The sequence below is a fragment of the Dendropsophus ebraccatus genome, chromosome 2 (assembly GCF_027789765.1).
Source record: "Dendropsophus ebraccatus isolate aDenEbr1 chromosome 2, aDenEbr1.pat, whole genome shotgun sequence".
In the NCBI taxonomy this organism is placed as follows: Eukaryota; Metazoa; Chordata; class Amphibia; order Anura; family Hylidae; genus Dendropsophus; species Dendropsophus ebraccatus.
The window spans coordinates 169,201,631-169,227,940 of record NC_091455.1 but is presented as its reverse complement, the minus strand read 5'-3'; the positions used below and the strand labels follow the sequence as shown (position 1 = coordinate 169,227,940).

General features: G+C 40.9%; 1 protein-coding gene across 2 annotated transcripts in view; it reads right to left on the bottom strand.

Moving 5' to 3' along the window:
- SATB1 (SATB homeobox 1) overlaps positions 1-26,310 on the bottom strand; it is a 131,565-nt gene that overhangs the window by 81,103 nt on the left and 24,152 nt on the right. The window contains exon 1 of one of the 2 annotated variants that reach the window (XM_069958696.1): positions 15,739-15,803. The exons of the other annotated variant lie outside the window; for it this stretch is intronic. The gene's annotated coding sequence lies outside the window, so the exon portion shown is untranslated. Of the gene's footprint in view, positions 1-15,738; positions 15,804-26,310 lie in introns of those variants that run through there. 2 annotated transcript variants of the gene reach the window in all.

Below are 26,310 nucleotides of genomic sequence, written 5' to 3'. Positions count from 1 at the left end.
ATAGATTGACAGACCCACAGTAATGACTGATAAATAGGAGAGATACCTAACAGAGGGGGATATAGTATAACTTTATATAAACACGTGTTCATATTACATTTAAGTTGCTGCAGATATCTGGGTAACAACTATTACTCCTCATGACCAAAAATAAGCCAATGTCCCAGACTTGATTTGACAGCTGATTTGTACAGGAGCAGGGATTTCTGTCCAAAGATAGGTGTCCTTGCTTATGTATACTCTGTTACCATCCACTAGGCTACGTACACAATCTGGTGAATGCAGCCCAACATATTCACTGGGAGACAGGAGCAGGGAGGCATACAGTCCATGCTTTGCTGCTTAGAGTCCAGGAACAAAAATTTCATACGTATGACTCCTAAAATTCACTGTGTTTGTACACAGCAGCCAATATAACAACCTTGAGCTGCAACGTGCAAACTGAAGGGCCAACAAAGCTCCTGCAAGTAAGAAGTTACTTAGACAATTCAGGAAATCTCCATTCATCTGAATTGTCTACAGATACCTGTCTCTTAACCTTTTGGTATTTCGTTTTTTTTTTTTTGTTTTGTTTTTTTAGACCACCCAGTCTACCTTCCACTGAGCTTCCTATATGCCTAATCTTTCAATACCTCCACAGTATGACAGGGATTCTTGGCCTAATCCCAATCAGCCAGTGTAGAATACACACTAAACTATGTTCCCACCACTTTTTCTTTGGTCATAACAAAGTGGTCCATACAATTTATTTGCCCTTACAATAGTTTTTCACGTATCGCCTTTGTGAGAGCAGAAGCACAGTTGTCGTAGCTCCTTTATGGACATACACTGAAGGATGTTTGAGAACCAGACCTCTACATTAATCCACCTGAAAAAAAGGGACTTTCACAGTCAATATTCCATCATGTTCTTCACCTCGGCTTCAGAACCTTGGCATGGAACAATGAGATGTTGCAAAGAAATTTCTATCCACGATAAGGCTATGTTCACACAACGTCCTAAAAAGGAAAAAGGTGTCGACTTTTTCCGTTTAAAAAGTTGTCCGTTATTGCATCATTTTAATATGCTTGACAAAAAATGCATTGAAGTCTATGAAATAACGGACGTCTTTTTCAAACATTGTATTGACGTCCGTCATTTAATACAATGTGTGAAAAAGATGTCCGTTATTCCATAGACTTCAAAGCATTTTTGTCAAGCATATGATGCAATAACGGATGTCTTTTTAAACGGGAAAAAGCAGATGCCTTTCTCCTTTTTAGGACGTTGTGTGAACATAGCCTAACGATGAATAGATGGCCATCATATTTATCTGCCCTTGACAAGCTCACCTTGCTGGTGGTAGTTCTTCATACCAAAGAAATTTCCTTTTAGGTCCTTTAGCATTTCTGTAGTCTCATGCTCTTAGCGTAGCTTTGGCTGTCCAGGCATGATGGGAGTTGTAGTTTTGCAACAGCTGGAGGACCGAAGGTTCCCCATCCCTGCTATAAACTCTTGAAAGCCCCCACTACTATAGCATCAATTGTTAGTTTATTACTTGGTAATGTCTGTTTTGCTTTGTACATATACCCTCTGAACTGTAAGTGCTGTAGAGTCATAATATATTATTATTAATAATAATAATAATAATAATAATAATAATAATATAAATAAAGATGAAAAAGATTAGAAACATGTGTTCAGGGTATTGAACATCACACAAGCAGGAGATAAACATCAGAAGCGGGGTCATGTGACTGCACGTGAGACTCTGCTACAGACCGCATATTAGTGAGTGATACATCTCACTGCTGGTAAACCATATCAACACAAGTCTTGAAGATCTAAAACAACTTAAATGCAAAAGAGATACAAAAGAAGTAGATAGTACAGAAAAGAAACTAAAGTGACCACAAAATCATAATAGAAAAAAACAACAATCGCTACAATAAAAGCGTAAAAACACACCCATTATCTAAGTCTCCACTAGGACACAGTGTAAAGACAACAGGAGCGTCAGCCTTGATGCATACAGCATCTACAGCATTATAGAATCTGGGGAACCTCTGAGAAACATGTTAACCATTTTACAATTACAAAGAATATGGAAATATTTTATTTAAGGAGGTTATCCACGATTAAAAAAAAAAAAAAAAGGACCTTCTTGCAAAAACAGCATTACACTTGTCCTTAAGTTGTGTGTGGTATTACAGTGGAACTTCATTCATGACAATGGAACTGAGCAGCAATACAGTACCACACACACAAACTGAGGACAGGAGAGGTGCTGTTTCTGGAAGAAAGTGGCCATGACTTTTTAATCCAGGATAAAGCCTTTAAACAAAACGCTCCTGCTCCCCACACCTATTAAAAAATATCTACTGTTGGACTGCACTATAGTTAACTGGAAGTAGGTATGAAAAAAATATTATGTAAAAAAGTTATCCTTTACCCTTTCTAAATTGCTGTCTGGTATGGCATAATCCTGCCTTCCTTAGGGACAAACTAATTCAGCATCAAATGGTGTAGTCATATTCTTTTATAGGTGTGTAACGAATTTACAAAATAAATCCCTTACACAATATTTGCTCAAGGAATGAAATTCCGATACTAGGGGAAACAGAGATGCCACATAAAATGCTGATAATACATAAAGGGGATATGGGGTATTAACCTAGTTCCTTAAAGGGGAACCAATCAGTGCGATTGTGCTGATATGGTTTCCAGCAGCAGAGTATAGATCTACTGTGCAGCTCTCCAAGGCTACCAGTCGCGTCTGCAGCAGTAGGTTTATATCAGGGAAAAAGTAGTTTTATTTCGGTGCGCGAAGCCACGAGAGGGTGGCAACTGGTCATCTGGGCGGGGAGGCACACATGACTAGTCACAGCTCTCTGATTTACAGGCAGAGAGACCCGTTAGTTGCCTATTTTTCTGTCAATCATCCTGCAGATGGTGCTGACAGGCAGAAAGCAGTGACTAATTGCGGATCGTTCCCCACCCAGATAACTAGTTGCCACCGCTCTCCCGGCCTTGCACACTGAAAAAAAACTACTTATTCCCCGATGTAAATCTACCGCCACAGACATGTCTAGTAGCCTCAGGGAGTTCCAGTTTCTTTCTGACAATTCCTATAATATTTTGATGATCGCTAGATTATTCAGCTTGGTTCTTTTGTATACGACTATTATATTGTTAAAACTTTATAAAAAAAAGGGAAGCGTATAAGAACATACTGTACTATATCTTTAACTCTTACCACAGAGCTTCTTAATAACATGGTGCTTCCTATTCAATTGAGATAATTTTTATGTCATTGGCTCTTTATCATCTCAGGTAGGATTACAATACAAGTTAACACATATATAAATAACAGAGGATCTTCTCTAGGTGATGGACACAGCTCTACTCCTCCCCCCTCCCTCCACAGGTCACAGAGCATGCCCACAACACTCCCCCTTAGAAGTTAATGACAGTAGCATCAGGCTACAGGGTCCTATGGTTCATGTGGCTGCTGTAAAGCTTTACTCTAAATGTGAACAACAACAGCTCTGGCAAGATGTCAGCCCCCAAGATCATGTACAGAAAATAGAAAATCAACAATTAAAAAATAATACATTAGAAAAATTTAAAAAAATCAGCATCAGTATCTGGATTTAATCAGCCAGAAGTGTTATACATTCTCTCTATCTGTAAACAAAGGGGGACATTCATCAAGAGCTTTGCGTCTGTTTTTTGGTAAATAATTGGATTTTTCACATATTTTTGTTCTAAGTTGTATTTATGAACCAGTATTTGACGGGTGAATATTTTTTAGATGCAATTTTTTAAAATCTGCCTGTTTTGAGTTTTCACCCAATAATCCAGGTGTTAGGTTGGGGCTCTACAGGTGAGGCAGGTGAGGCCCTGCACTGGCACCCACCCCACTGTCCCTACCTATTTACCACTAGCTGCCCTAGACTAACTGGACCACAGTCCCTAGTCTAGATGAGTGAAATACAGAGACGAAGACAGAACGAACAAACACTATATAGTTACGGTAAACAAGCCGGGTCGATAACTATTGGTCAAAGCAATTGGTCAAAAAATCATTGAGCAATAGGAGAAGTGCTGATAGCCCGGCCACACGACTGACTGTGTAGGCTTTGTAAATAAGCAACAATCACAGAACCTCACAGAGATCTGCAGATGGGATTGGATGTCTACTATGGACATTAGCCTTAAAGGGGGCAGGATCAACTTATTTCAACTTATTTGAATCATAACTGTCATTTGAATAGATTGCGCAGACATGTCATAAGTTTTGATTGGTCTGGATCTCGGTGCCGAGACACACATTCATTGTTAGATATAGTCAGGTGTAGCATTGGGGCTGTACACTCCACTCCCAGGGTCACCTCTCGTTCCTACTTATTTCAAGAGAAAGGCTCCATTGTAAATGTCTATGGAGTCCACCTCCTTCAGTGAGTTGGATTGAGCATTGATCTAATGAGATCCTGATTGATCAAAAGATTTTTGACATCTTGGTGCAACAATTCAAAAGTTGATAATAGTTTAAGTAAAAGTAGCCCTAGAGCAGTACAGAACCATTAACATGCTTATGTATATGGTCACACCATTTTGGCCAGACGTTGGCTGAACAGGCAGGTCCTGCTGTGACGTTGATATCTCCCCTGAAGAGACCCCAATAGGAGAGGTTAAAGGAGAAGTTTGGCCCTTTTGAAAATCCAGCAGGGGGATATTTAATAAGAATTATGAACTCACCTCTATCCATGCTTGCAATGAGCGGCGGGACTAGCCTCAAGAGCCCTGCCGGGCTCCGGGATCTGTACATGTCACGACCTGGCTGATGGACTGGCCACTCAGCCAGTCAGTGACTAGGGCAGGATGTCACTCTAGTCACTGATTGGCTGAGCGGCCAGTCCATCAGTTGGGACACGCATTTTTCCCCAAGTCATGATGTCATCACACACAATTTGGGGGAAAATGCCTTCCGGAAAGGGTCCCAGGGCCGGTCCTTCCACTCACCGTGGGCATGGGGTGAGGTAAGTTCATACTTGTTATCAAATTCTCCCCTGCCAGCTGCCAGATTTTATAATCCGCCAGTTTATAATATTTGTATCTACATCAGAAATGCAGGGACACTAGTCCAATTACGCGATACACGCTGATGCCAGCTGCAGACAGTCATGAAACACTATGTCACCGACAATCCTTTAATCATATGTAGGTTTGTTTTTCCTCCTGTCGACCTCAATCAGATGTGAATGATCATACTTATCGGGATCATGTACATGTGTGGTGTGACGTTTTTGGGCCGGTGAGATATGGTGGTGTCAGGGACAGGTAGGCAGGGACAAGACACGGCAGTGAGCCATGATACTGAACCCACCAACTGTCCCTACCTACTTGCCTCAAATGGCCCTAGGCGGCCGTGGACAACCACAAAGACGTTCCCTGTACTAGATACCTGCACACAGAACAAGACAAACAAACAAACAAACACAATAGCGGATAGTCAAACAAGCAAGGTCAGAACCAAACGGGCAGCGTAGTACAAAATCAGGTTACAATCGCATAGTCAAAAAGTCAAGCAAGAGGTCAGGTAACAAAGTCGAGCAAGCAGAGGGAGTTAGGGCGGGGATCGCAGGAATAGACAGGGGGAGCTGGGACCAGGGTATGAAACCTAATAGCCAGCGCTGGGAGACTGCCTCAGCTTTCTTTTATGCTAACCAAGAGCCCGGTCCGGATCCTCATTGGACCAGCGCTCTGATTTTCCAGGTTCCAGATAGGCAGAGAAACCAATCAAATAGACTTACTCAGCTGTATAATCAAGTCTAGCAGTGATCAGTTTAACTCCTGCAATGCCAGGAAGCTAACAGGCAAGCTGGACTGTCACACAAAAGTCAAAACAGGCCCAGTTCACACCAGGCTACTGCACATTCCTGACAGGTGGATGGAGGTTTGTGAGCTAGCGGCTGTAGATAGTAGGCATTCCATTTAGGATGCAGTCATCTTTCTAAGTGGCATTTTGTGTTGCATTTGGAGAAACTACTTGTTATATTAGTTATGGTGAGATATTTATATTGTTCTTCTTAGACTGTTTTCTTGCAAACAGCAGGAAGTTTGTAAATTTAGCAATGAAACCTGTAATTTGCACCAGGGATTAAATCATGTTGATTGCATCTTTATGACCAAAATCATTATTGCTTTTTAAAGGGGCAATATATAAGCCAAGGTGACTTTTTGCAGTGGTTCTCTACTCTCGGGAAATATGTCCTATACACTATCCTTTGAAATAGACAACCTCTTGGTTTGATATGGTAATGATATGTCATTCTACTGACCTACAAGAATAGCACAGGTACTTGTCACTATGGTTCCATAAAGAAGATTTAGTCATACAGTATAATACCATATATTTCGGTACATAACTGTACATAACCCTAATTCACCAATGCATTAAACAGATGCCTTTTAGCGGTGTCTGACACCCATAAGCTATAATGGCATTAGTTTAAATAAATGGGTACTCCGGTGAAAATATTTTTCTTTTTAATCAACTGGTTTTAAAAAGTTATATAGATTTGTAGTTTACTTTTATTTAAAAATCTCGTCTTCCCATACTGATCAGCTGCTGTATGTCCTGCAGGAAGTGGTGTTTTCTTTTCAGTCTGACACAGTGCTCTCTGCTGACATCTCTGGCTGAGACAGGAACTGTCCAGAGCAGAAGAGGTTTTCTATGGAGATTTGCTACTTCTCTGGGCAGTTCCTGTCTCGGACAGAGGTGCCAGCAGAGAGCACTGTGTCAGACTGAAAAGAATACACCATTTCCTGCAGGACATATAGCAGCTTATAAGTATGAGAAGATTTTTAAACAGAAGTAAATTACAAATCTATATAACTTTCTTATCAGTTGATTTGAAAGAAAAAGATTTTCTCCGGAGTACTTCTTCAATGCGTTGTGGTAAACTCATAACGTACACATTAAATAGATGTCCCTATAGCCTATGGGTAAGGGATGGACTGATATTACTGTTAGGCACTCATCATACCTTACACATCAAGAGCTTTTCCCAGCATATATGTTAAAAGTACACAAAAACTTGTGTAAAGGGCCCAAGAAAACATTTTTTTTCCTTAAGAAAAAAAAAAATATATATATTCTTTTTTTTTTAAGTGTCCTTCTATGACCACTCAAAGTACCGAGACGTAAGCAGCTACTACTCACATATGCTCCGTATATTGTATTCATTATATATTTATGGCCTGCCACTATTAAGATGGGGGACGTACACCACTTGCATTAAAGAGCAGCTGCAAAATGTATCATTGCAGAAGCACTGTAAAAGTTATTGTGATCACAATTTCTAGAACCAATCTGATGAGCCACATTTTTTTTATAGATTAAGCATTAAATACTTCAATAGGAACGAAGGCAGACACAAAAGCAAACCAACCTGCAGCTAAGATATGACAATGAAATATTAATCATACTCAATAAAAAACGAGAGGGCATTACAATCCTGACAAAAATAGAGATAGGTGATGAAATATTCATAGGCAACAGTTTATAAAATCAGACACAATACCTGTTATACACAGGCCAAGTGAATAGATGAAAGGCGGTGAAATATTTATCTGGACAGAAAAGAAATGGAAAATTTACAAACGAGCGGCCAGCAATGACAGATTAGAGGTTTACGTCATTACACGGTGTTATATATACACTGCAGTTTACACTGTATGCGATGAATTAGAGAGCACTATCGGATTGATATTTTAATTTATGGAGTCGTGCGCTGTTAGAAATTGCAGGCATCGGTGGTCATACTGTAATTTACAATCAATAGCTTTCCAAAATTGGAAATAGATGTATCAAAGGAATACACAACTCATATAGGCAAATATCAATGATTTAGCAGTTTATTTTAAGGTGGGAAGGTCATGTTTCTGAAGTGATACAAAACTTGCAGTCTGACCAAACTGTAATACAGCATGAAGGTCAGAAATTAACGCGGTAACACCCTGAGATTTTGAAGTTATTCCAGTGTCACCAATTAAAGTCCTATGCTTTTTTAATACACATATCAATTCCTTGAGGCTTTGAAAATATTTTCTTCCATAGGGGTGTTTCAGAAAAAAAAACTATTGCTTTTATATCAACTGGTGTCAGAAAGTTATACAGATTTATTTCTTTTATAAAAAAAAAAAAAAAAACAACTCAAGCCTTTCAATACTCATCAGCTGATGTATGCTCTGCAGGAAGTGGTATATATATATATATATATATATATATATATATATATATATTATTATTATTATTATTATTATTATTATTATTATGTATTTGCTATCTGATACATAGAGCATGCTCGCTCAACACTAAATAAGATTCCTTTTAGGCCACTTTTAGACACTTTTAGTGCAGCAGTATATTAGTAAAAGGGTCTCTAAAACAATCAAAATTCCTTTTGAATGACAAAACTTTTAAAATTTTGGAAAACCATGATATACTGATTCACAAACTATGTCTTAAAAAAGTCTGATCGTTCACATATCACTTGTGTTTTTATACACCGTAGAATGTAGATCATGCATAATACCACCAAGAATATATTTATACAAATCCCAACCTTCTGACTGATAGGTGATTTATAGCTGCTGATGTCCCTGGTAAATTATACACCCTGGTGTAATGCAATGTGATAATAAAGGCAGGTGTTTTTCTAGAGACAATTCCCCTGTGCAGATCTTTAGGGAGAAGTGATCTTGTAGGAACAAGTTATTCTAAGCATGCTTACTTCTACTTTTTATCATAATAAACAAGATATTAGGCAATTCAACTTGGCAAGTTTACAGAGCCTGACCACAACGGAAAAAGAGAGGTACTTCAGAATATTTCACCAAGAACGGAAACAAGGGTGTGGGGATTGTTTCAAGGTAAATTATTATAATAAGAACTGGTGAACTATACTGTATGCAGGTTAGATGTCCTGAAATTCTTAAGAAAAACAACTACCGAAAAGAAACTGTATTTTTTTACCTTTAACCTCTTAGTAACTGAATAAGAAATAAGTAAATCATGGTATAAATTAAAAGGGTTATCCAGCATTAGGAATATTTTAATATAATGCTGCCCTGCTAGAGAACATAATAAACATGTTATGCTTACCTCTCTACGCTCCCCTGGTGTCTTGTTATGGTGTCTCCACTCTCCCCTCTGACTGCAGCCGTCACCACTTGACTCAGGAGTGAAAATCCACTCAGCTGATGACTGGCCATGGTGCTGTTCTGTCTCCATCAGTGATTGGCTGTCACTCCCAAAACAAGTTTGTCTCAAAGGTGGCGGTAGTTGCAGTCAATGGGGGGCAGTGGAGATGCCACAACAGGACACAAGGGGGAGCTCCGAGAGGTAAGTATAACATGTTTATTATGTTCTCCAGCAAGTCAGCATTAAATAAAAAGTTTCCTAATGCTGGATAACCCCTTTAACCCCTTAGTGACCCATGATGTACGTGGTACGTCATGGTGCCACGGGGGGAGTTCAGAGAGGGGTCCCGCCGGGACCCCGCTCTGAACGGCGCCGCTCCCAGCTGTCATCTGCAGCCGGGGAGTGCCTCTATTAAGCACTTCAGTGCAGCTGTCAAACCTGACAGCTGCATTAAAGTGCTTTATACTTCATATCCCTGGTGTCTAGTGGGACGGATCTCCCCCCCGCGATCACAATGATGCTGATCCCGGCTTGGCAATACATTGCACTGGCCTGCAGCAGGCCAGTGCAATGTATCACCGATCTAATGGATCTTTGCTGTGTATATACACAGCATTGATCTCATGAGAGATCAGTGCTGTGTATATACAAGTGTTTTTATTAATAAAAAATCCCTTCCCCTAATAAAAGTCCAAATCACCCCCCTTTTCCCATTTTATAAATATAAATAAATAAATTAACAAATAAATAAACATATTTAGTATCGCCACGCACATAATCGCCCGAACTACTAATTTATCACATTCCTGATCTCACACAGTAAACGACGTCAGCGCAAAAAAATTCCAAAGTGCAAAATTGCGCATTTTTGGTCGCATCAAATCCAGAAAAAATGTTATAAAAAGTGATCAAAAAGTCGCATATGCGCAAACAAGGTACCGATTGAAAGTAAAGATCATGGCGCAAAAAATGGCACCTGACACAGCCGCATAGACCAAAGGATAAAAGCGCTATAAGCCTGGGAATAGAGCGATTTTAAGGAACATATATATGTTAACAATTTTTTAAAAGCCATCAGATACAATGAAAGTTATACATGTTACATATCGTTATAATCGTAACGACTTGAGGAACATGTATAACAAGTCAGTTTTACCCCAGGGCGAACGGCATAAATGCAAAACTCCCCGAAATCCAAGCAGATTCAGTTTTTTTCCGATTTTTTTCTGGTTTTGCAGCATATTTTATGGGCAAATAATGCCTGTCATTGCAAAGTACAATTGGTTTCGCAAATAATAAGGGCTCATATGGGTCTCTCGGTGAAAAAATGCAGGTGCTATGGCCTTTTAAACATAAAGTGGAAAAAGCAAAAGTGCAAAAACGAAAATTGGCTTTGACCTTAAGGGGTTAAAGGGATTCTTCCACCATCAGTAGCTATCTGTTGAATGTAGCTACTGTTGAATGGAGAGATCGAAATGTTTGGGTTGGCTGTATCCATGTTTTCCAGGACTCCCTAGGGCTGCATCTAACCTCTGCAGCCACAGGGAGTGAAATGCCAAGTGTTTAGGTATGAAGAACGTTGCTGAACCCAGTTTGTCCTCTTTGTTCAACACTACTTATCATGTGTCCATAGGATAGATAATATATGATCACTGGGGGGTCCAACTATCAGGTCTTATTGATCCCGGCCATTACAAACGGAGTCTAGATATAGGTCACTACAAGTTCTCGCAGTGATAACACAGGCACAACTTCTGTGCCAATGCAATTACATGCATACATACATACATACATATATACATACATACAATGTACAAAATGACAAGAGCCCCTAAAAGGCTACAAACCAAAATTAAAAGTATAATTGTGTTTCATCCGTAAGTATGAAGACTTAAAGGGAATGTGCCACCTGAAAATTAACTTTTTTCTTAAATCAAGTTTTTATGTTAAATGTATATTTTTTTTATATGTATGGTGATGTAAATGCAATGAGGATATATGTAAGTGACAACAATATTACAGCAAAAGAATAAGCTTCTGCAGTTATGCTCAGCCAATCGCGGCTGAGCAGCTGATGACGCGGCAGAGGGAGGCCGGCATGAGTGATGGATGGAGCGGTTTCGCCGGCCTCCCGAAGACGACATAATTCTCCCAAGATGGTGGACGGGGGTCGACACGAATGCGGTAAGTATAATGCATCAACACTTCCGGGCCTAGCGTGGGTAGGAGGGGAACATGGGGAAGGGGACCATTCACATACATAACACACATTACAAAGTTGTATAACTTTGTAATGTGTGTTATTTTGTGAATAAATGATTAGCGCCGCACTACCCCTTTAATGTGACCATTACGACTCCAGTCCATGAGGTTTGGAAGTGAACGTAGGGGTTAATGTGGTTTACAGACAGAAGAAGATACGTTTTTTTGATTCCTATCATATATCCTGCTTTGTTACCCACAGCCTTTTGTTTTGTGTCTTGAAAACTGAATAACATATTGTGTATGAAACATTTCATCTGTGATCATTTATACAGAAAATAGATATTGTATTTCTGACAAGTTATTTCTAATCTGTTTTTGTTTTCTGACTGTAATTATTAATGTCATTTTTACTCCATTATTATGGGGGCAGCCATGTTGCCAAAGCTGCCTTTAGGCACAATACACAGGAGCAGACCCTATTTACTTGTATAGAAGAGTTGTAGTAATGCTCTGTTACTGATGTAGAGATTATTGTGCAATGGTGGTAAGGCTGAGCCCTGAATGTAAATGGCCTGATCCCATCTTATCTACATCCTAATATGTTACATTGTAATCTGTCTGAGATCAAATGGAAAAGACTGCCAAAAAGTGATTTCTACAGTAAAGAAGTGTTATCTTATTATTAAATGTCACTAGAATAAACATTTGATATTACATGAGGATGTACCAAAAGTTTTTATCGGTCGGGGTCAGTGTTCAGACCGCGACTGCTTAGAAGAATAAGCTGGAAGAAGTTCACGTTCAGTGCATCCTCTTCAGACTCTTTGTCATTGTGAGATTGCTGCAAAATGTTAGGGTCCTATTCCACGGGCCGAGGAGGGCCCGATCAACGATGTAAACGAGTGGCGATCTGCTAGATCGCCGCTCGTTTACTGGGCCTATTCCACGGCCCGATGATCGTTGAGCGAGGGCTGCAAGGACATCGTTACCGATGTCCTTTCAGCCCTTGCAGCATCATACATTACCTGTCAGGTCTTTTCGGCGCTGTCTTCATCCCCGGGTCCCGCGCACTCTATCTTCAGAATGGCCGGTCAGCTGACAGGCCACACTCAGCCAACCACAGGCCGCGGCGGTCCCGGCCTGTGATTGGCTGAGCGCTCCGTCAGCTGACAGGCCATTCTGAAGATGGAGCGCGTGGGACCCGGGGATGAAGACAGCCTGGAGAAGAAGCCTGGACAGGTAATGTATGCTGCTGCTGCTTGTCAAATCGTCAGTCGCCCGCCACGCACCGCTATTAAACCGTAGCGATGCGCGGTGGGGAAACAGTGATTTTAAGTCTGGCCCTAAATGAACGATCAGCCGATGACACGATCATCGGCTGATCGTTCTCTCTATTTCACCGAACAATAATCGGCCGAATCGGGCCAAATGGGGCCGATCCGGCCGATTATCGTTACTGTGGAATAGGGCCCTAAGTCTATGGGCCGCCTCGCTCACATAGGCACAACGGGTAGAAAGTCTTACAGCAGTGCACTTGTTCCAACCGGCCACGGTCTAAACACTCAGACCCCAACCAATAAAACTTTTGACATGTCTCTATTACATGTCAAAAGTTTTTTTTTTTAATGACAGGGACACTTTTTATAGGGTTGTCCAGGATAAAAAAAACCCAGTACTTAAAAAAACAACAACAACAAAAAATGTCACCACCCTGTCCTCAGGTTGTGTACGGTATTTCCATTCACTTCAAAATCACACCAAATCCAACAACGGGAGTGGCGCCGTGTTTTGAAGAAAGCAGCCATGTTTTCCGAAGCCTAGATAACCCCTGTAAGTTTAGTGGCCAGAATAAAAACTGGCCGGAATATTATATAACATAGATAATAAAATGGAAAACAGGAAAAAAACACTGAAAACTTGGTCATCATAAAATAGGTCATTTTATGATGACACATTTCCTTTAACATGAGAAATACACTGGTGCTGAATGGGTAAATTGGCTGGATAAGTCTAATGGTGCGTTTACACAGGGAGATTTATCTGACAGATTTTTGAGGCCAAAGCCAGGAACAGACTATAAACAGGAATCAGGTCATAAAAGAAAGAGTGAGATTTCTCCTCTTTTCAAATCCATTCCTGGCTTTGGCTTTCAAAATCTGTCAGATAAATCTGTCTGTGTAAACGCACCATAAAGGTTACTGATCTTTAGCTTCCTCCAACAGGTAAAGGGCCCCTGTCATCTCAACCAACTACTCACTAGTCATAGAGACTTTTTTAGAATTTGTAGTGGATGGGAATCCAGCTGGTGATACCACTATTGAAGGATTTGTTCACCAAAAATTCTTTTCTTTCACATCAACTTATGCCAGAGATTTGTAATTTATTTCTATTAAAAAATCTCAAGTCTTCCAGTACTTATCAGCTCCTATATGTCCTGAAGAAAGCAGTGTATTCTCCTGACACAGTGCTCTCTGTTGCCACCTCTGTCCATGTCAGGAAATGTCCAGAGCTGCAGCATATCCTCATAGAAAACCTCTCCTGCTCTCCAGACTGAAAAGAATACCAGTTCCTGCAGGACAGGCAGCAGCTGATAAGTACTGAAAGACTTGAGATTTTGTAATAGAAGTAAATTAAAAATCTCTGGCACTATCTGGCACTAGAATATTTTTTTGTGAACTACCCCTTTAATCGATAAAACAAAGAGACCAATGCATGCATGGTGTGACACATTGGCTCTTGATGCCCCTTTTTATCGGAGAGTCGGATATAGATGCCAAACAAAACATTGTCATATTTCAATAATTATAATATGTACTACAAAATGGAGTATTAACATAAGGGGTTGACATATTTTCAAGGTCATCTTCTTTCTGCCAATGTCTATCCACACATAAGTTACTTTATGTGCAGTAGTTGGTCAAAAATATCTGAACAAGATCTACTTGACAGTTTATGTATTACTCTGCTGACTTTTCCTCTTCTCGGTCATGTGAAAAAACGTGGAGATGACTGCGACGATAAGACTGCTGTTTATAAGGCAATGCACACACTATTTGAATAATTTATGTAAGATCAGATGAGATCTGTTCTCCTTTCTGCTTGCTCTATATATGATTACAGAGAACAATGCAGTGTATGTTGTTGGGGATCATACTGGATTATATGGAATACATAAAAAAAAATCTACAGGCATATACAGTACATCTGTTTGGTGTGAAACCTCAGATTTGCTGAGCAGTACAGAATTGGCATGGGCACCTCCAATATACCCTGAGGTTTATTGGGTGGCATCCTAAGCCTGCCACTTCAAAAGGTTTGGCCTTTCCACTTGTGCTGAGTGTTTATCTGTATTGGCAAGATAAGGAACGTGAAATGACGATGGTTCTTTGATGACTTTGGGTTATTTCCCCTACTTTGATGTGATCAGGACAATCACTTTGAAATGTTTCACCATGCCAAAAGAGTAGCAGGAAAACCATTTTGGTGTAAAATCACTAAAACAACTCAGGTTGTCAGTGTGAATGTTAAAGCAGTAGGGGAAATGCTAAAACTTTATCATTACTACATAAAAAAGAAAACTTTCTGTTTTCAGTGGAAATGGCTCAAAATGCCAAGCAAAAAGCCATGATGAGAACCATGGGAAGATATGATCTCTCCTATCCTCACCCTATGTACAATATCTTACAGCTCTTTCTTCCTCTACCCCTATCTGATTGTTTTTGTATGTTTGCCTTTTTCCTTTGCTCTTTTATGTTTCATCCCAATTCTATTTTGTAGAAAGTAATGTACACAACCTTTTTTACCATCTGCTATTTTTTGGTTCTGATCTAAACTAGAAATGGACGCTGACAATTTCTACAAACTTGTGTTCATGCAATGGCCACAGAGATGAATATCAAAATTGCAAATTACTTTATTGAAAATGACATTTTCTGCCCTAAAAAACTACTCCAAGATGCTGATCATTAGGTGTCTCCTTTATTTCTTGTAAACTTACAGGGGAACTATCAGCAGGTTAGATGAGTCTAACCTGCAAATAGCTCCTTACTGCGCACGGCAGTGAGGATGAAGATTTGTCTCTACCCTTCATCCTCTGCACTTTTCCGAGTAGCGGATTATAGTAGGTCCTTTTCGGGCGGTAGCACGGGGCCCTCATCTCCTGAGGGGGTCCATGGCCACCCAAACAGACTTATACTTTCATTGGTCTATTGTCCCTGGCTACAGTTCTGCCATGATGTGTAAACAATAGCTGCTTCTAATATGCTTTAATCACCTGTCTGCCCTCTTCCCTATCTTTCCCCCCCTCAATCCCCCACCAGAAGGGGAAGTAAATTCATTCTTACCTAATGACGGTTAACCCCAGGCTTTCCTGTGGCAGCCATTTTGAGACAATGACATCATCAAGAGGGAGGCTGGTCTAAGCACTGTTAAGCCAGCCTCCCTTTGTCAGATGACTCAGGTTGCTTAGCTCTGATTGGCTGACCAAGCCATCTAACACTTTTACTGAGTCAGTTAGACTTCACAGGAGACAAAGTGCATCATGGGAAAGCCCAAACCAGGAAGTGAAGAAAAATGAAGTAACATAGTAACAAGGTTAATAAGGTTGAAAGAAGACAAGAGTCCATTAGTTTCAACCTAGGGAAACCCTACTGTGTTAATCCAGGGGCTTCAGGGACCTGCAAATAGTGGGAAATTCAAACGGAGACAGACTCAGGAGGGATAATAAGTGTAAAAACTATGTTTATGATTGATAATTTTTTTTATCAGCGCAGGAGTACCCCTTTAATGTAATCCTGTGTCCGGTAAGGCAGTTTTGGAGCACTGCCCTGCCCCCTTAGAGTGCCAATCCATTCCTTGCTGGCCCGATCCCTCGAATGATTATCCGTGGAGCGGGCCAGCCGGGGGAAGACCAGATCAGTGTTCTTGGGGTGGGGTAGTGTTCCAAATGGCCTTAGCAGACACAGGATTACATTAAACTGCACAGGAATGGTGCAGAGGACGAAGGTAACAGACATACCTGTATCCTCAGCATCCGTGTGCATTAGGGAGATATCAGCAGGTTAGATTTGTCTAACCTGATGATAGTTCCCCTTTAACATGTAACTGTCATTTCAGATGGCTTTTTAGGATAAGCTGTCCTGTAAATGTACAGTATATGAGGAACAGGACTAAATCTGGCCTTTCTATCACGTGTATATATGAAATTTCCCCCGGGATACTACTACTACTACTACTACTACTACTACTAACAACCTGCAAACTCCATTCCTGTATCTGCTCCCCTTATGCTCAGCTGCAGCGTGCATGTAGACTAGCCTCTGTGCTTTCTCCTATATGCTATATACACACTAAAAACAAGATTCTGCAATCCTACCTCAGGCCTTATGCACACTTCAGGATAATCTCTCAGGATTTCCCATCAGGAGATTTACTGATCCATTGTGTTCAATTGGGCACTGACACCCCTCAGGATTTTTCATGTGTCCTTGTCAGAGAATAGGCCTGGATATTATCAGACATGTCCTATAATTGTCCGGAATTCTGGCATAGTCGCGCCATAGAACCCATCAAACTGTCCAGGATTTCAGATGCACAGCTTGTCAGGCTGGGCCAGTGTCAGCACCTAGACAATTATTCCCAATCAGGAGTGCATACAGTTAAATGTGGTGCTGTCTTTAACAGGAAAAGAGCCGAGCCCTATAAAAAAAAACTCTTGCGGCCAGAGGCACCATTATGCCTCTGGCCACAAGAGGCCGCTCTCTCCTTCCCTAGTTTTGTAGCATTTGTGCATTTACAGAGCCATAGAGAGATGTAGAAGCCAGAGAGGAGCACCGTTGCAGCAGGTGAGTACGACTTTTTTCCAATTCCATTTTTATGGTCAGGAAATTATGATGGTTTCATGAAGCCTCCTGAAGGGCTTCCTGATCAATAGTAAAAATGGCCATAGACATGTGCAGAAGGCCTCACTGTAGCAAACTTTCAGAAGTTCCAAGACTAGTGCTGAGCAGCCTGGCCTGTGCTTTCAGTGTTTCCATAGGCTTCTATGGGCAGTGTAAGCCTATAATGCCTTGACTGCAGCAAATGCTGATGTCAAGGCGATAGACCCACAGCTCACTGCGCTGAGTGCTTCTCAGGCCCCTTCAGTCAGTTCTGATTGGAGGTGCTAATGTTCAATCAGGTGGCAACTTGAGCCATGAGTCAAAGCTATGAGGAGGGGCCTTAACCTTCATTCTCAGCATCCCCAGCCCTATATGAACATAACAGCAGGTTACATTCTTCTAGCCTGCTGTTAGTCTCTCTTTAAATGGAAACACTGACCATAGCTGTAGTTATTGCTATGCCAGGTTTCAAATAGGAAGCAGGATGCCATTGGACAATACATAGAAGGGAGGAGCAGTACATGCTGGGAAATGAGAGCAAGGAAGTTACAGCTCATATAGTGCTGGAACAATTCTTGGCAATATCTGCCTGCCTAAAACTAGTGAATGGCCAGAACTGGTGGAACATATTCATGGTAGTTACTTAACAATTACGTTTTCCAACATGTATGACTATCCCCTGCTTTTCAGTCAGTATAGTTGGACTAAAAGGTACATTTAAATAAATACAACACCAAGTAATTTGCTTGTTATACTGCTGTGAATATTGTTTGCACTTGCCTCTAATTATTGTTTGCCCACATCTATGTACACATTCCATATATTTACCAGTATTCCACAGTGTTCTGTATATCATTCTGATCTCAAATTTTTTTTTAAATAAAGAATTTAGATTTAACCCCTTCCTCCAATGAGTGATTTTTGGCACGTTTGTAACCTCTCACCTTCTTTTAACTCTTCTATTTCTTTTCAAATAAAGAGCCATATGATGGCTTGTTTTTTTGCGGGTACCAATTCTACTTTTTATATACACCCTTAATTTTACTATGTAAAGTGTACTGTGAAAAAGAAAAAAAAAACAATCTGTGGGCTTAAATTGGGGGTGTGGGATGGGGGGGATTAGAAACCTGCAGTTCTGCAACTTTTGATGGATTTGTTTTTATGCTGTTTACTTTGCAGTAAAACTGATATGTTATCTTTATTCTGCAGGTCAGTATGATTACAGCGATACCCAATTTATATATCTTTTGTTAATTTTTCCAACTTTTTTTTTAAAGGTTTAAGATCATAATATTTTAACATTTATAATGTTTTCATTTCTACATAGCAGTAAGATCATCAGTATAATTTTTGTGCTGTGATCTGTAGTTTTTATCTCTACTAGTTTGAATTACATGGGACTTTTTGTTATTTGTTAATATCCTATTTTATCTGATAATAATATATTATATATTATTTGCCAAAACTGTTTTGGCTTTGGTGCTATCTTTCATTTCCTGTGAGTGATCAATAAAGTTACTGTACATTGTAATTGTACAGACAATTCCGTACAGCTATACAAAATGTGTTTTTGTTTTTGTTTTTTGCTAACCTTATTAGACTTCTAGTGTGACTTTTATGTTCCACTAGGAAACTTTTATGTGCAGACATTAGATGACTGCTTATACTGATCAATGCAAAACTATTGCATTGCATTAATCAGAGTTGCTGTTTGGGTATACAGCCTTCCTGAGACCGACTGTACAAGCATTTTTACCATGTCAGCTATGGAGGTCTTCATGGTACCTGATCAGCACTAGTCTTGCAGATAGGCTGTTTGAGCCCCTGATAGGTGCCACATGTATCAATTACCACAATACTACAAATGCCATTGATCATGTCATGTACAGGGTTAAATTGCTGGGATCAGACTGAAGTCCACTCCCAGTAGTCGCAGGCAGGTGTTAGCTGTAAGATACATATGGGGCCCGCTGTATATGCATTGACCACAGAACCACCGGAGACAGTTGTATCAGCTGGACTAGTTGGTTTTTATAGAAATGAAACTCAAAAAAGAATTAAAGGGGTTTTCTCAGCTACAATGTACTTTTTAAAAACTTGCTCAGACAGGTTAAGAGGGGGCTGGGAAACTTTGAACACTTTGTAAGAGACCGTCCATGATCTTAAACCCGCAGAGTTCTGATGCGGGCGCATCCCTGCGCACCCGCATCAGAACTCTCCACTGCACACTATGGAGCTTGCCGGAGCCGCTCGCTCCATAGTGTGCACTGACATGGTTTTCTGCGGCTGCTATTCACTGAATAGCGGTCGCAGAAAACTGACATGTCAATTGTTTGCGGCGCCGCGAGGGATCCCGGCCGGAGCATATACTATGTGTATACGCTCCGGCCAGGATTCCATAGACAGCTAGGTAACACATATCTTCGTAATAATCACGGCCGTTGTACAACGGCTGTTGTTTTACGAAGATATATGTTGCATCAACATAGCCTAAATCTGTAACGCAGCACTGTTCTCTTGTGCACTGCACTTCCAGGTTTGGGGTTGGTGCAAAACGTTGTTGGTGCGGTCTGCTGCCAGAAAGTGTCTTGCCCAACTACTAATGGTGCGTTTACACAGAGAGATTTATCTGACAGATCTTTGAAGCCAAAGCCAGGAACAGACTATACACAGGGAACAGGTCATAAAGGAATGACTGAGATTTCTCCTCTTTTCAAATCCATTCCTGGCTTTGGCTTAAAAAATCTGTCAGATAAATCTCTCTGTGTAAATGCACCATAACTTGAATGTGTAGAGTACAGAGGTGCTGCATGGGAGCAATGAAGGTAACCATGGCCTCCTTCCCTACATTCCACCTGCCTGAGCACAGAATTTAAGACTGATATAGTGGCTGGAAAAACTCTTTAATTATGTCCACTGGCTCTTCAGACAAAACAAATATATGACAGCAGTGTAGTAATGGAGCAAACCTTTAATTCACATTTAGCACATCACATACCGTTGAAAATGTCAAGTTAAAGTTTTCTGCATCAAGTTAAAGTCTATTTCACAGTAAATATCATCTTAAAGTTCTCGATATTTGTATCAAGATGTTAGCTCAGGAAATCTATCAAAAGTATTGCATCAATAGATCATCAAATACTACATATATTTCACCCCAATGTTAATATTTCATAGACAAAACAAGGTAACACCCCTAAGTTAAAAACTTGTCAAAAACTCAGATTTATTAACCCCTTCAGGATCAGGCTAGTTTTTGTTTTTTCCTTCTCGTATTTAAAAGGCCATAGCGCTTGCATTTTTTTTTTACCTACAGACCCACATGAGCGCTTATTTTTTGCGCCACTATTTGGACTTTACAATGGCAGACCTAATTTTTCCATAAAGTATGCTGCAAAATCAGAAAAAAAAAATTTGTGCAGTGAAATTAAAAAAGAGGAATTTGTTTTCATTTTGGGGAGTTTCGTGTTTATGCCATTCGTTCTATAGTAAAACTGACATGTTATGTATGTTCCTCAAGTCAGTACAATTACAACGATATGTAATTTATATAACTTTTATTTTATCTGACTCCTTTTAAAAAATTAAAGCCTTTAAAAAAAAAACTAATGGGGGAGATTTATCAAAGGGTGTAAAATTTAGACAGGTGCAAACTGCCCACAGCAATTAATCACAGCTCAGCTTCCAGCTCTGGTGAAAGGAAAGAGGAGCTGTGATTGGTTGCTGTGGGCAGTTTGCACCAGTCTAAATTTTACACCCCTTGATAAATCTCCCCCAATGTGTGTAAAATTGCTCTATTCCCAGCCTTATAGCACTTTTATCCTTTAGTCTATAGGGTTGTGTGAGGTGTCATTTTTTCAAGTGGTAACTTTTTTTCCCCTCAAAACCAAAGGGTTATGCTAGGAGGGAGTCGAGAGACCAAAATAAACATTAGAGAGTCGGTGGGTCTGTGAAACTTTTCACTTACATGTATTGGACACTAGATATTAGGCATTGCTAGCGTAAGAGAAGATAACCCCAAAAGAGGTGTACATGATAAGTTAGCAACTGAAGACAAGCAAGCTGGTTTTGAAAACTGTGTCTGGCAAAGGGTGATTATCCCATTGATTCTGCAAGCTGAATACAGATGCTCAAGGATAGTGTTGGCAATACCTACGGAAAAAAAGTTCTGTAATGTTACCTGGCTGTGAGATTTCAGAACTATCTCAGCTCCTTCCTCAGCAGCAAATGTGAACAAGAACCACCCTTTGTTTCCTACTGGACTGAATTTTCATCAGTACTATGATATTTTTGAGCTGTCTAGACAGCCCCTGTACATATTCATTGGATTGCTAATTACATTAGATCTCGGATCTATACCTAGAAACTTTAAAATGGTACAGTGATAATTCTAGTTTGTGATACAACAGAATTAGATAATTAGATATAAGCTATTGCTATTTTCGTTGTCTTTTCCAATTTGAGGCACATTTTCTGGCAGAACAAATTTCAATCAGATAAAACGACTATTCGCACACAACTTTATATTGTATCTAGTAATAAATGGACAATGTCGCTTTAAAGTGTAACTGTCATTAAAAATTTTTTTTTGCAGAAATCAACAGTACGGCAAAACTAGTGCCATTGAATGCCATTAGCCTCCCTCTCATAATAGGAGTCTATGGGAGGCGCGCGCTGCTGTTCTCACAGCGTCTCTCCGCCCTGAAGAATAAACATGTTCATTCTTCAGCGCGGGGAGAGCAGCAGCGCGCGCCTCCCATAGACTTCTTAATATGAGAGGGAGGCTAACGGTATTCCGCGGCAGGCAATTCCGCTGCGGAATTCCGCTAGTTTTGCTAAAAGCTGTTTCCCACCCCTAACACCCCCCCCCCCCCCCAATCTGTGCGTTGTCAGGCAAAGCCCTCTTCATTACAGAGGAGCACAGCAAAGACAGGTTTGCTGTGTAGTAGTATGTGTTTGTTGGTGAGGCACAAGGATCAACATGAATCACTGGGTAAGGCCCAAAACCAAAAAGTTTGAGAAGCACTGACCTATAGGACTGAAGGAGATTTGCTGAGCGCTAAACTTATCACTTATCCTGTGGGTCAGTGAAAAGTGTCATTCATGGGAAAGCCCCTGTAAGCATAGACTAGTGCTTTTCAAACTTTTTGTTCTGGGGGCTCACCTGGCAATCCATGTTGATGCTAGGTCCTCACCAACAAACGTATACTACTATGCAGCACCAGATACCCTTATATAGTGCACATAATATCCCAGAGCAGCACCAAATTAGCCCCAAAATGCAGAAATAAACTAACACCTGTAAACTAACACCACAGTGCAGAAATAAATATTGCTCAACCTTTAGTAAGCTAACGACAGTGCACCAATACATACTGCTCCACCTGTAAATCAGCACCATAGGGCAACACTCATGTCTCCATAACCCACAACCCTACTCACCTGGCAGTTACACACAGACACACACCAGCACTGATTCTCTTCTTAACATTTTCTTTGTGTAGCAGTTCCCTCTCCCCTCTTTAACCCATTTCTGTGTATGTGTGTGGCGCTCCTGCCACTGTCAGAGTAACGTGTGTCTCCTGGTGCTGTGCACTATGATAAATGATATCATAAACAGTTATGACCTGACAAGTATAGGACAGGAGGGTAGAGGGCAAGGTGAAGGAAAGTTTAGGGAGGGAAGCATCCACGTCACTGCTGCATGTCCACCCATGACACACATCTCATAATATTGCCCTATAAAGTTGTTGCCCAACACAGTAGTTACCCAATTATTTTCCCCCAGTGTGTAATCCTCTAATAGTTCCCCATACTGTAGTGAATTCCCCCAATAGTACCCCACAAATAGTTAATTCCTCCAATAGTGTCCCACAAATAGTTAATTTCCCAAATAGTGCCCACCAACAGTTAATTTTTTCAATAGTTCCCCACAAATAGTTATTTCTCCCATTAGTGACCCACAAACAGTTACTTCTCACATTAGTACCCCACAAACAGTTAATTCCCCCCACTAGTGCCCCACAAACAGTTAATTCCCCAACTAATACCCCACAAACAGCTAATTCTCCCAGTATAGCCCCACAAACAGTTATTTTTCCCATTAGTGCCCCACAAGCAGTTAATTCTCCTATTAATGGTTAATACCGTAGTTAATTCCCCCACCAGTGCCAAATAGTTTCACAATCACCTGCACATCCAATGCCATAACCCTCCCACTCCCCCCCCCTTAGATCATTATAATATGGATGGTCTGGGCTACCATTTGTACCGCTAATATTAAAGTCCGCTGCAACTTTATGGGCCAGAGATGTGTGCAGACACAGGCTGGTACCTAGCGCCTCAAGGGTGAGTAAGCTGGTGCACACTGAGTACATTACTTCTTTAGTATCATTAAAGCGATTCTGTACCCACAATCTGACCCACCCAAACCACTTGTACCTTCAGATAGCTGCTTTTAATCCAAGATCTGTCCTGGGGTCCGTTCGGCAGGTGATGCAGTTATTGTTCTAAAAAATACTTTTAAACTTGAAGCCCGTGCCAAACGGGAGTATCTGTGCCCTAACTTTGCACCACCCCTCGTCCTTCCTCCCCACCCTCTTCAGCATTAGGAATGCCACTGAAACATTTTCTCCATGCTGAACATTACACAGGTCCTTAACTATCCAGCCCATGTGCCGGGCTGCCACAGGTGGGGAATAGGAGGCAATCTGGGGCATTCCTAATGATGAAGAGGGTGGGGAGGAGGGACAGAGAGGTTGTACAAAGTTAGGGCACAGATACTCCTCTTTGGCACGGGCTTCAAGTTTAAAAGTATTTTTTTAGGACTAACTGCATCACCTGCCGAACGGACAGCAGGACAGATCTTGGATTAAAAGCAGCTATTTGAAGGTGCAAGTGTCAGATTGTGGGTAAAGAGTCACTTTAAAATCTTGTACGTACAGACAAACAACAAAAAAACACCATCTGTTAGCTTTTTTTCTTACATAATTTTTCTTTCCTTAAAATATTAGTTGTAATATACATAACCTAGTCGAACGAAAAGCAGCTATTTATCCAGTGACTACTCAGTAATTAAACCATCCCACAACAGACAGTAATGGTTTACCACTAGGATATGCTATCACTTCCTGATCCATAGTTCTAAATGTTAGGATCCTAGTCATCCTAAAGCCCCTCATAGACATCAAACCCCCTGTTTTGGCAAGAAGAGTGTGATTTATATCCTGGTTGGCAATAAGTAGTGTGGAGCGGACTTGCCAAATTGTTAAGGTTTGGCAACATTTTCCGAAAACTGAATGCTCATAACTTGACTCCTGGTGGCTAGAGAAGTTGGACGCCACCCTAGGAGTCATGGAAAACCCGAACAGTTCCGCAAGTTCACTTAACCCTAGTAATACACTTTTATATACAAACAGTGGGAACCAAACAATACAAGAACCAAATGTCGTGCAAGGATCTTGGGATCCTTCAACATGGGTAGGTGGACTATCCGTACTGAGTATAAAGAAAGTTGAATGGCACCCACTCAGTTTTTTTTCCATCTGCTGATTATAAGGAGGTGTTTGAAAAAAAAAATTGCTCTGTCTCACAGACATACACTACTAATTGGCAGCACTTTCCATGTTTATATGGAGAGATGGGCTGCTGACAAACAATGTTTTTATGTCTACATAAAAGATGCAGGGATGTTTTTACTGGGCAATGATCAGGAACTAACAGGATGTTAGTTTGCCCAATCGTTCACCCTTCTAAAAGATCCTTTAGCGGAAACACCCTGAAAAACTTACTTGACAGTTTAATAATTTTGATTGTGAAGATGGTGGATTCCGGAACACATACCTGACGTGCTGTCCTGTAGGTATATACTGACTCACTTTCTATATACTGTAGATACAGTGAAACATCTCTTATGCATAGAAATTTCCCTGTTTCACTTCATGAATGTAAATGTCATTAATCTCATAATGATAATTCTTAGTCATTTGTTTGTGCTAAAGGACATTTATCAACAATTATTATGGTCGGTCATATCGTCTGCGAGATTCATGTACATGGTTGTATTACAGATCTGTGTTGTACAAATTAATAATTTACTGTCCATATCTACATCTACATGCTGACATTTTTCTCATGAACTCAACATAAACACAATCTGAGACCAGAAAAACCATGGTGTGTTACATCAGATTAGAGATCACCGCAACTCTAGCATGCTTGGGTCCATTTGAACCCAAGTGTTTGGCATTTGATTAGCAGTGGCTGCAGAAGTTTGATGCAGCCTTAGGCTATGTTCACACTACGTATATGTCCGGCCACATATTTTTTGCGGCCGGACATATACGTGTAAAACTCCGGCCGGGATTTACGCAAGTTGCGGCCGGCTACGTACGGTCCGCGAACTTACGCCCGTAAGCTACGTACGCTTCCTGAGCAGCGTACGTAGCGATCTGACAGCGGTATTTTACTTGGAAATCTTCGCCTAGCCCCGGACACCCCACAGAACCTTTTGGATCGGCAAATCAAAGTGTCAAAAAGAAGAAATCACCACTCCGTACGGGACCGCATGTTACGCTACGGTAAGTTACAGCATTTCCGTCCCGAAACAATGGTCTGGTTCATTTTTTACGGCGCTGCATACTATCCGGGCGTAAGTTCTTACGTAGTGTGAACTGTGCAGCCGTAGATCGTATACTTTCCATTGTACGCAAACTACGTAAATCTCCGGCCGCTTATTCACGGAGCGTGCTACAGCCGGAAACATACGTAGTGTGAACCTAGCCTTAGGGAGTTCTCAGAAAACATGGGTAAAGCCTATGGCCGTTACGCCATAGATGGAGGCTGGAGTCCCAGCCCCAGACTTCAATGCAAAGCTGACTGGCGGTGCCGGCTGCCAGTCAGTAAATGAAAATACATCACACCTGGGCCAATCGGTTGGGGGTAGTGAACCCCGGACAGTCGCCAGGGACACCTTCACTGCACTCCTCGCAACCGGCCGTACGACCCAGCAGGAGGCCGGCCGTGCGCTCCAGCGAT